The sequence below is a fragment of the Sturnira hondurensis genome, unplaced genomic scaffold (genome assembly GCF_014824575.4).
Source record: "Sturnira hondurensis isolate 20B ecotype Veracruz unplaced genomic scaffold, ASM1482457v3 Scaffold0014384, whole genome shotgun sequence".
NCBI lineage: Eukaryota > Metazoa > Chordata > Mammalia > Chiroptera > Phyllostomidae > Sturnira > Sturnira hondurensis.
The window spans coordinates 1,568,593-1,578,268 of record NW_028087015.1 but is presented as its reverse complement, the minus strand read 5'-3'; the positions used below and the strand labels follow the sequence as shown (position 1 = coordinate 1,578,268).

The 9,676-nt window shown below is 42.7% G+C and overlaps 1 long non-coding RNA gene across 1 annotated transcript; it reads right to left on the bottom strand.

Annotated features, from left to right (window-relative positions):
- Positions 1 to 3,276: 3,276 nt before the first annotated feature.
- On the bottom strand, positions 3,277 to 8,279 carry LOC118998579 (uncharacterized). Its single transcript, XR_005068895.1, has 2 exons — positions 8,194 to 8,279; positions 3,277 to 3,435 (listed from the first exon to the last, which is right to left on the bottom strand). It is a non-coding gene; the product is annotated as an uncharacterized LOC118998579 (long non-coding RNA).
- Positions 8,280 to 9,676: the final 1,397 nt, after the last annotated feature.

Sequence of the window (9,676 nt, the reverse complement as noted above, 5' to 3'; positions counted from 1 at the left end):
CATTTTATGGGGAGAAGTCCCACACAGGGGTACGGTCATCTGCCATTTTCTCCATCTAAATCACTTTTAGAAAAACAAGTTGGCTCTGGATTTGTTTTCTCTTCCTCTTCTATCACCACGTTGCCAGTGAGGTAGGATGTGTTTTCTCTTTTCACAGAGACAGTGAAAGTGTTGGGAGTTCTCACTACATTTATCTTGGTGGCTGGGTGGGAAAGACCATCCTGAAGTCTCAAACCTACATCAAGGACCTTATTGAATTTACCAGGAAACTCTGATCTGTGGGTAATGTGCACCTGGCAAGTGGTAAAATGGAGTTTTAGTCGCCAGTTTTCATTCTCCTGTGAATATTTATCTCCCAGGAAAACACAGAGCTGGAGATGAGGGATGGGGGTGACAGTGATAAGGGTAAGGGACAAGCCTTACTGGACCAAGGAAGAATTTGGACCTTTCTGCACTATTCTGGCTATTCTGCCATCTCACTGTCTCACTTCAATTTCTGACATGTTTCTCTCTGGGTGCAAATCAGGACGCATTTATCCTTGGGAGTTACATCGGGAAAGGCCACTCTTAGATTGGAGACAACACTGAGGATGTGAATGACAGAAATGAGAGCCTCAACAGGTCCTGGCTGCATTGTTTGAGCCCAGGATAGAGACTGGTTTAAAACCTGATGTATTTCTGGAATTTTTAGTAATCTATAAAATTTTGAGCTGGGATTTCTGTTCATTGCAATTCAAGTCACTGTAAAATTGCAGGCATGATTTCTGAAATTGGGAAGTTTTGAGGAGGGGAGAAAGAAGGAGGGCAAAGCAAACATTCAGAGCATGGCCATATCAATAAAAACTTCATTTACTTCCAAGTTTGTCTACAGTCTGGCTCTTCCTCTTTTCATTATCTCTGTCTTTATCTCTATCTCTTTCATCTTCCAAGGTATTTCTGGGGGAAGTATAGACGTCTAGCAATATTGTTCACTTTGAGTTCAAATCCCTTTTGGTTATCCAACAAAGAAAGGTTTAACAATGAAGTCCCAGATGGATGTTGAAACATCTATTCAAAAGTCGTTAATCCTAGGTAAATAGCATTTCTGAATTGCTACTAAATTTTGCAGGACCTAGAGTCACACACAATTAATCACTTTCAAAACAACTTCTCAACATCAAGAATCCCCAGGAGAGATCAAATTGTGCCTTTTGAAAGAGGTACTAGTGAGCTTCCTGCTATTCTCTTTTTTCTTGGAACAGGTATCGTGACATTGCATTATTTTGCTCTCCTAAAATATAGTGGGGCAAGATACCTACATTAATTAGGAAAGACATTCTTTTTGCCTGGAGAAAATTTATAACACCAGAACATACTTGCAGTCATGTGTTTTATTTGCTATCAAACTCTATATGCTTGTGTGTATGAGGCCATGTCTTCTCATTCTTAGAGTGAATGAAAGAGGAGGGTGGCCAGATCTTGGTCTTGCGCTACTTTCCTGGGATAAACCAAATGCTTGTCTTAAAAGCAATTCTTCTGTTGAGTTTAATGCAAACTCCCAATGTCCCCTCTTTAACAGTAGATGTAGGTGACAGGCTAGGTTTACAAATCATTTCTTCTGAGTCAGTTTGGTGGGGGCCTACTGTGTGCTTGCTAAAGGAGGGTTTTAAAGCTGAATGTTCTTCCCCAGAATGATACGGTTTCTGTGGTCTGTTTAATGATTCCTCCTCAAGGTTGTTACCAGAGTTTTATATATGTCATTTATTTCCTGTTTTATGGTGTTCCAAATTGTAAATGTGCCACAAGTAATTTCTCTTTCTCTTCTTTCTCTAAACATTGTTTATTTTGGGGGGGGGATGCCTACACACACATGTTGAGAACCTGTCATTTGTGCGTCTCTCTGGGATCAGACTGATTTTGGGATCAGTGTGTCAATCTGGCATCTTTGAGATCTCATGAAAAAGGGCCCTGAATCAGCATTCCAGACCTGGGACATGCCATTCCATTGTTCCATCGAGTGAACGTGGGCCATGATGAAACAGAATGATGGATAGGCTGTGAGTCTTTCATCCTATGGATAAACATTTAAAAATAACTTTTTGTGTGGAATAATGTTAGATTTATAGAAAAGTTGCTGAGATAATAGAGTTTCCTTACACTTTATGCCCAGTTGTCCATGTTGCTAATATCTTATATTAGCACAGTATATTTGTCAAAACTAAGAAACCAATGTTGTGATAGTAGGATTAAGTAGACTCCAGATTTTATCTGTATTTGACAAGTTTCTGCATTAATGTCTCTTTTCTGTGCCAGGCTGTAATCCAGGATCCCACACTGCACTTAGTTTTCATGTCTCCATAATCTCAGCTCTGCAATAGTGTCTCTGGTTTTTTTTTCTTTTTTTAAAGATTTTATTTATTTTTAGAGAGAAAAGGGAAGGGGGAGGGGAGCAAGAGAGAGAGAGAGAGAGACATAGATGTAAGAAACATTGATTGGTTGCCTCTTGCACATGCCCTAAATGGGGACCGGAACCACAGCCCAGGAGTGTGCCCCAACCAGGGGCCAAACCAATGACCTCTCACTTTGTGGAATGATGCCCAACCAACTGAGCCACATTGGTCAGGGCTTTTTGCTTTTTTTAGCATCTTACAGTGTTAAGGAGTTCTGGCCACATATTTTATAGATGTTCCTGTTTCAGATATGTCTGATGTTTTTCTCATGGTTAGAATTGGGCTATGGGTTTGGCAGAAGAAAACCACAGAGAAGTTTCCTCCTCAACAACACAACGTATTATTATTAGTGAGTACATGTTATCAACATGCCTTTTCACTGATGGGGTCAACTGTACTCATTTGGTAAAGGTAGTGTTTGCCAGATTTCTTCACTGTCAAGTTACTGTTTTTTTCAAGGGGGGCGGATGTATGTTCCACCTCCCACAGGGAGGCTGTCTACTTAGAGTTTTGAGAATTCTTCTTTAAGAAAGATTTGTCTCCTCTCTCCTGAATGATTTTTTGATATGCCCATGTAATGGAAATTTTCTCAATCAGTAAGAAGTTTAGTGCTGTTTGGGAGAATTATAAACCTTAATTTTCCCCCTTGCTTCACTGGGAGCAGTAGGAGAAATGAGAAAATTTCTGGGGTGGTCATTTCTGCCTCACCCAGACTAAAGGGCCACACACCTTAGATCCTCTCTGGCTTCATCTGAGAATGTTTCCCTTGTATGCCTGCCTAGCGCCTGCATTGGTCCTTCAAAATCATGCCCCTGGTACCTGGGACTCTGAAGCCCCCTTTTGGCACCTGTATGGTCCTCTTCTCCAGGTCTGTCTTCAGGAAGCAAACTGGGTCACTGATGTGCAAACTTCTAGGCCTGAGAACTGGTCAAATGGCTTCTGGAGACAGAATCTGGATGTGCAGTCTGTGTTTCCACACATGTGTGGATAAAGGTGCAGGACAGAGCTGGGTTTGGGAAGGCAAGGGGGCCATCCACAGGTCAGAGAATAAAGTCAGTTGTCCCCTGGATATTATCTGCTGATGTCAAGTTCTGCTTCAAATTTTGAGAATTCTTTCGAATTTGGCCATCCAAGTTGTTGAAAAGATATATCCATTAGGGTAAGAGAATAAAACAAATTTTATTTAATAGTTTGCTTGCTTGGTTTTTAATACAGATGTATGGCACATGGGCCTCCATTTATATTCTTGCCCTAGGCTTTGCAAATATTTGAGGCACGTCTGTTTGTGTGCAAAGTTAAGTGGAGGAAATGTCTGGTCTATTGGCCATAATCTGCTCCCCAGCTCTAGCAATCTGGAATGCCATGTCCACCAGACAATAGCTGGCACTGTGACTCTGGGGCCCTCTCTTGGGACACCAGTTTCCTTCAGATTCTTTGAGAATCATGAGTGGAGGGGCTTGTCTGCTGTGATAGTACAGGGCCTATCTTTGCATTAGTCTCTCTAGAATCTCCTTCATCCACCTAAATAAATCCCAGTCTCATGTTTCTCCACCCATCCTACCCTCCACTATTTGAAATTCTCCCTTTTTCACCCATAAAGTTTTCTTTGATTCTACAAATCCTACCTTGAGACATGGGATATGGTTACTCATTGGTAGCTATGGGTTTTGACAGGTCACTCCCCTTTTCCTCTGGGCACTTTGGATACAGTTCTGATACAGGCCTCTAGGTGAGGAGTTGTCCCTGGACTAGGCGTCTTCATGGTCCTGACTCTAGGCTCTCCGAAGGCATAGTTAACTGAGGACTTAGCAGAATTTTACATACAATATGGCTCAATATAGCTATTCTATTTTAAAATCTATTTAAGTGAGCCATATACTAGAGCAAGGCTGATAGGAATGTTTAAGAATAGGTACAAAATAGATGGCTATTCACTGATCATTATTGATTCCTTAATCAAATCATGATTTTCTTTTAGGTCTATTAGCATGTTTTTTCTAATGCATCTGCATTCATTTACCTGAATCAAAGGCCCTTTTGGAGAAATATGAGGAACTTCAGGATTTCAAGTAACCCTAGGAGGTGCCAAAACCCTATGGTTGTATTCTGATATAAGAGACTTAATGGCTTATCATGGTCGTGTTTCTGTTCCAGCCATGCATGGGCCGTCAGTGCTCCTCTCTCATAATCTCTCCTTTTTGTTTTGGGGGCTAAGCCAAAATCCACAAAACATGTATTAACCAAACAATGAGCACATTGGAAGAAACTCTTCACATTTTCTTTCACCTGCTAACTCTTTTTTTCCAGTAAATTATTAAAGGTATCTTGTTACTAATTTTTATAGGCTTGCTTCTCTAAAGACAATATATTCTCCTTTTGTGTTCACAAGAAGTTGGTTTTGAAAATAAGGTCACTGTGGCTATAATAGAATGTACCTAAAAGAGGGTAAAATGTGCCCCGGCTTTAAAGCACAGATAAGAAATGATTTTTTTTGGGGGGGAACTTCTATAGCATAGATTTTCAAATTGATATAGTTTAACATTTTTTATGTTCTATTTTGCACTGTCATTTACTTATTTTATTCATTCTGTCAACAAATATATATTAAGCATCTATTATGTCAGTCTGTATTCTAGATGCTAAGGCTATAGTAGTGAACATACAAAAATTACTGCTCTCCTGAAATTTCGATTTTAGGGAACCCAGACAGTGAAAGGAAATATGTAAAATACCTGCTCTGTTAGATATTTGTAAGTGTTATAGAGGAAAAATCAAGCAGGAAACAGGGCTAGGCAGTGCTAGAGCTGAGGGTGCGAGTTGTCGTTTAAATAGATGGTCAGAAAGGTGTAAGAGCAAAGGTGTTTGAGCAGAGATTGGTGGAGGTAAGGGAGTGAGACAGTTGGATCTGGGAGAAGAGGCATACAAAATAGCAAATTAAAAGTCCTTGAGGGGTCAGGCCTGGTGAGTTTGCGAAGCAGAGGGCAACCAGTGATTTATAGCAGAGAGTGATGAGGAGTTAGAGAAGATGAGGTTGGGGTGCCACGTGGGGGCAGGCGGGCTTGCGTAGGGCCTGGTAGGTCACTTTGGCCATCACTCAAGTGAGATGGAACCCATCAAAACAGTCTGAGAAGAGGAGTGATCTGAGAAGAGAAGTGATTCCAAAGGGTCACTATAGCTGCTCATGGAGAAGTGTCCACGTAGAGCAGGAAAAGAAGCCGGTCAGGTCAGGGGGCTGTCTCCATAATGCAGGCGGGGAGTGACGGCTTGGGCACCATGGCCATGGTGCAGGTGGCGAGAAAAGGTTGGATTCTAGAGCTATATAAACATGTATGGGTCTATATTTATATTTTTATAACAGGTTTATTGAGATGTACCCTCTAACTTACCTGTTTAAAATGTACAACTCAATGGCTTTTAACATACTTGCACATTTGTGCAACCGTCACCACAATCCGTTTCAGGTCATGTGTATCTTCCCCAAATGAAACCTAGTGCCCTGAGCTGTCATATCGCCTCATTCCCTTCAGCCCTGGCAGCCACTGAGCTATGTTCTGCCTCTGTAGATTTGCCTGTTCTGGGCAATTTATGTAAATGGAACCATACAACATGTAGTCCTTCATGAGTCTTCTTTCACTTAACAGTGTTTCAGTCAGGATCTATTTTGAAGATAGCACTGAGAGAATAACTCCAATGTTTTTTGTTTGTTTGTTTTTGTCTTTGTTTTTGAGCAACTGAGATGGGGAAAATTATAGGAGGTATAGGTTTGGGAGATAATCAAGAGCTTATTTTAAACATAATAATTTGAGTTGCCTATTTGATACTTAAGTGAAGAAAGTAAATTGGCACTTGATTTAGGAGTTTGGTGAAGAGCTCTACCTAAAGGTAGAAATTTGGGAGTCATCAGCATATATACATAAGTTTTATCTTAATGAGCCCATTCACTCCTGGAAGTCAGAGTCCATTTCATATACTGAAGCCTTCCGAGTGGCGTGGTTCTTCCTGGCAGATGTCTCGCATTCACATGAATAAATTCTTGCACAGAGGGTGGCCCCGTCTTCCCTTCCTCCAACCTGGAAGCTCCATCAAGGTGTCAGTCCCCACATGAAGAATCAGACCATTCTGATACAACTCTTTTCAGCTTCATGTCTACTTCCACTATGTCAGAGGTGCTCAGTCTGTAACCGAACTCCTTGGCTCGCCCTTTGCACCTTGTGTTCCCCACGCGGAATCCTCCCAACAGCTGGCTCCTTCTCTGTCTCTATCTCATTCTCAGTGTTTGGTGCACAATACCATCTTCTCAGCTTCAGTAAACCTCAGGTTGTCAGATTAGCCGTTCCACTTCTCAGCCTCATGATCTTACTGAAGAACAACCTGAGGAAGGCCTCTCCGTTCAGACAGCCTATGACCATCTTACCTGTTGCTCTTTGCCTCTAAGGCAGTTTCTCAGTCTTGGCACTACTGGCATTTTGGGCCACAGGAATCATGGCTCTGGGGAGCTGCCCGGTACACAGGGGACGTTTAGCACCATTCCCGGCTCCTACCCCGCAGATGTCGGGAGACTGGTGAACACCAAAAGTGTTTCTGGACAATGCCCCATGTCCCCTGGGTGCAAAGCCATGCCCCTACCACTATTTGAGAAACCCTGTCCTAAAGGAATGTGCAGTAACTGTGACTGGAAGGCCAGGTCTAAACTGTAATTATTTTATATTTGCTTATAAGCCATCCTTCACTCATGGGTACACCCAATTTTTTAATTCCTACTACCCTGGATTCACTAGGCTGTGATGAGTTTTGTTGTTTTTTTTTCTTTCTCTCTTTTAATTTCTCCTTTCCTCTCCCTCTTCTTAGGTCATCTAAGAAGCCACCTGTGAGCCACAAAATGGTAATACTTGTAGAAAATAAGTGTAAAAATGAAGGTACACTTACACATTTTGAAACAAAAAGGATAACCTGAAGTTTTAATAAAAACCAAGTTGCTCTACAGAATAAATGCTACCCACGTTTAGGGCTGTTACAAGTATGCAGAAGTCAGAGCCTGCAGCATCATGCAGATTTCCCAAAGTCTCCCCAGGCAAACCACTCCTTGCGCCAACGTCAATCTGAACAAAAACCTGTGTGGATTATATGCAACATTGCAGCGGTTGATCAGCAGGGTTGTGAGAGTATAGCTTCCTACTCTTGGGGTCCAGCCTGGCAAGAAAGGGAACTGAAGGGATGGTTTTGGGGTGCTAGCCTCAAAGTTCTAATCAGTGGCTTTGAAATGGACTCTTGGGAAACGTCCAAGCCGGTGACAGCATCTGCTTCTTATGGTTTACTTACAGCATAGAGTTGGTGCACAGAGGCAGGCGGTGAGTTTCGTTGAATTGAGGGTGTTCCAATGGGGCTTTAAAATAATTTTTTTCTAGCTTATGAGATGGAGACTTGAGATGAACAGTGTTAAGAATGGTTCCTGGCATCACCCAGCAGCATCCATTGTATTTTGCAGTAAATGCTACTTTGGTTGGCATTGTGAGGAATTATAAAAGCAATCATGGTCCTTGGGTAATGTTCTGTCTATAGAGGCAGGCAATAAAAATAGGAAAATGTACAGAAAATGCAAATATCTACAACTGCATCTACATTTCCATCATCTGGAGAGCTAAATAATTGCTGCTGCTGGGAACAGAATGAATAATGAGAACCAAGCAGGCTCGGTCAATAACCACCCAGGATAAATTGCTAATCAGAAGTGGAGTTAGCACAGGCTGATAAATAACAAGGTTACTTGATCTGAAGACAGAACCTGCTTCCCCTCTTGCTGGTAATTATATCAATACAGAGAAAGACAACTTGGCTTTCACTTCGTTACAGCCAGATGATGTTGTAAATCAATTACATGTTTGCAGGCACCCTCTCCCGCAGTCTCCTGCCTGGCCCAGTATAAGTGGCAGCTGAGCCCATTTTGCATTGCTAGAGCAGTTTAATGATCGCCTTTGTACCTAGCGTGTGTCTGCACTGGAAATCCTGGGCTCAAGTCCATGTACAGTCCAGCTCTCAGACTTCCCTGTGCACACTAATTACCTGGGGATCTTGTTACAATGCAGATTCTGATTCAATAGGTCAGGGGAGGGGCTCACGAGTGTTTCTAATAAGCTCCCAGGTGACACTAGCATTCCCAGTCCAAGAAGCACAGTACACATAGAAAAATGCTGGGGAGTGGGAGAGTACATCAGTCTAAGGGAGAGTAGAATATGAAATTGGGAAGAGAAGGAAAAATTGTGCAGATTTACTCTTTCTCTTCAGTTCCTCTTGTTCTGAAGTTTTCTTTTCCCTCCCTTCCCTATCAACCTCTTCCCTTCCACCTTCGACCCTCTGTATATACACTAGGCCAAGAGATGCGGATTCAGTTGCTGTGAGCTGCAGTCTGGGCACTGGTGTTTTTAACTGCTTCCGAATGCCTGTCACATGTGGGCTGATGTGAGAGATACTGATTTATCAGCTTTTAAAAGCAACTTATATTTATCTTTGAACCTATCTTAATTTAACACATATAACTATTATACGCAATTGAATTGTTAGTTATTTTTGTTGGTTATAGAAACTACATCTAATACGTAGCGAAGTTTATCATTGCTCCAACCTGGATATTCCCGGAGAGGCAGAGTGGCATTGCTTGTTCCCTGGATGCCTAGGTGCTCCTGATGGCCTCCTAAGGGGACTGGCTTTCCTCTCCTTCCTCACACTGTGGCCAGCTCTCTAGCTCCTTCTCTGGTTTCCCCAGGAGCTTGTTCCAGGTGCCCAGTTCTAGGCCCCATCCCAGACCTGCTGAACCAGAATAAGACCCCGCTTGCACACTTGAGCACGTCACTCTCTGGGTACCGTCTCCAGCGTGCCTTCTCCACACTGCGTGCCCAGGGCCTCAGCTCAGGGCTCCTGTGTCTGCTGAGCCCTAGTGGCCGCTGTCCAGTCTGTACTGTCATTTTCAATCCGATGCGGGTGCAGCATCTCTCATTCCGTGAAACCAGGCACTTGTTGCACAGAAACGTTCTCAGAGGAAGTCAAGCTCTGTTCAAATGAATCACTTTGGGGTCTGCACTGCTTCCCGAGTGTCAGGGTAGGTGTGCGTGGGCGTGTGGGGTAGCAGCCACTTTTACAGTTGGTGATGGGTTCTCCTGTCTGGTGGAGCCCCTTGCATTCTAGCTGTGGGGCTTCTGCTCAGAGACGGCCTCCCAATTACAACACTTGGGGCCTCTTTCACTCTTTTCTAG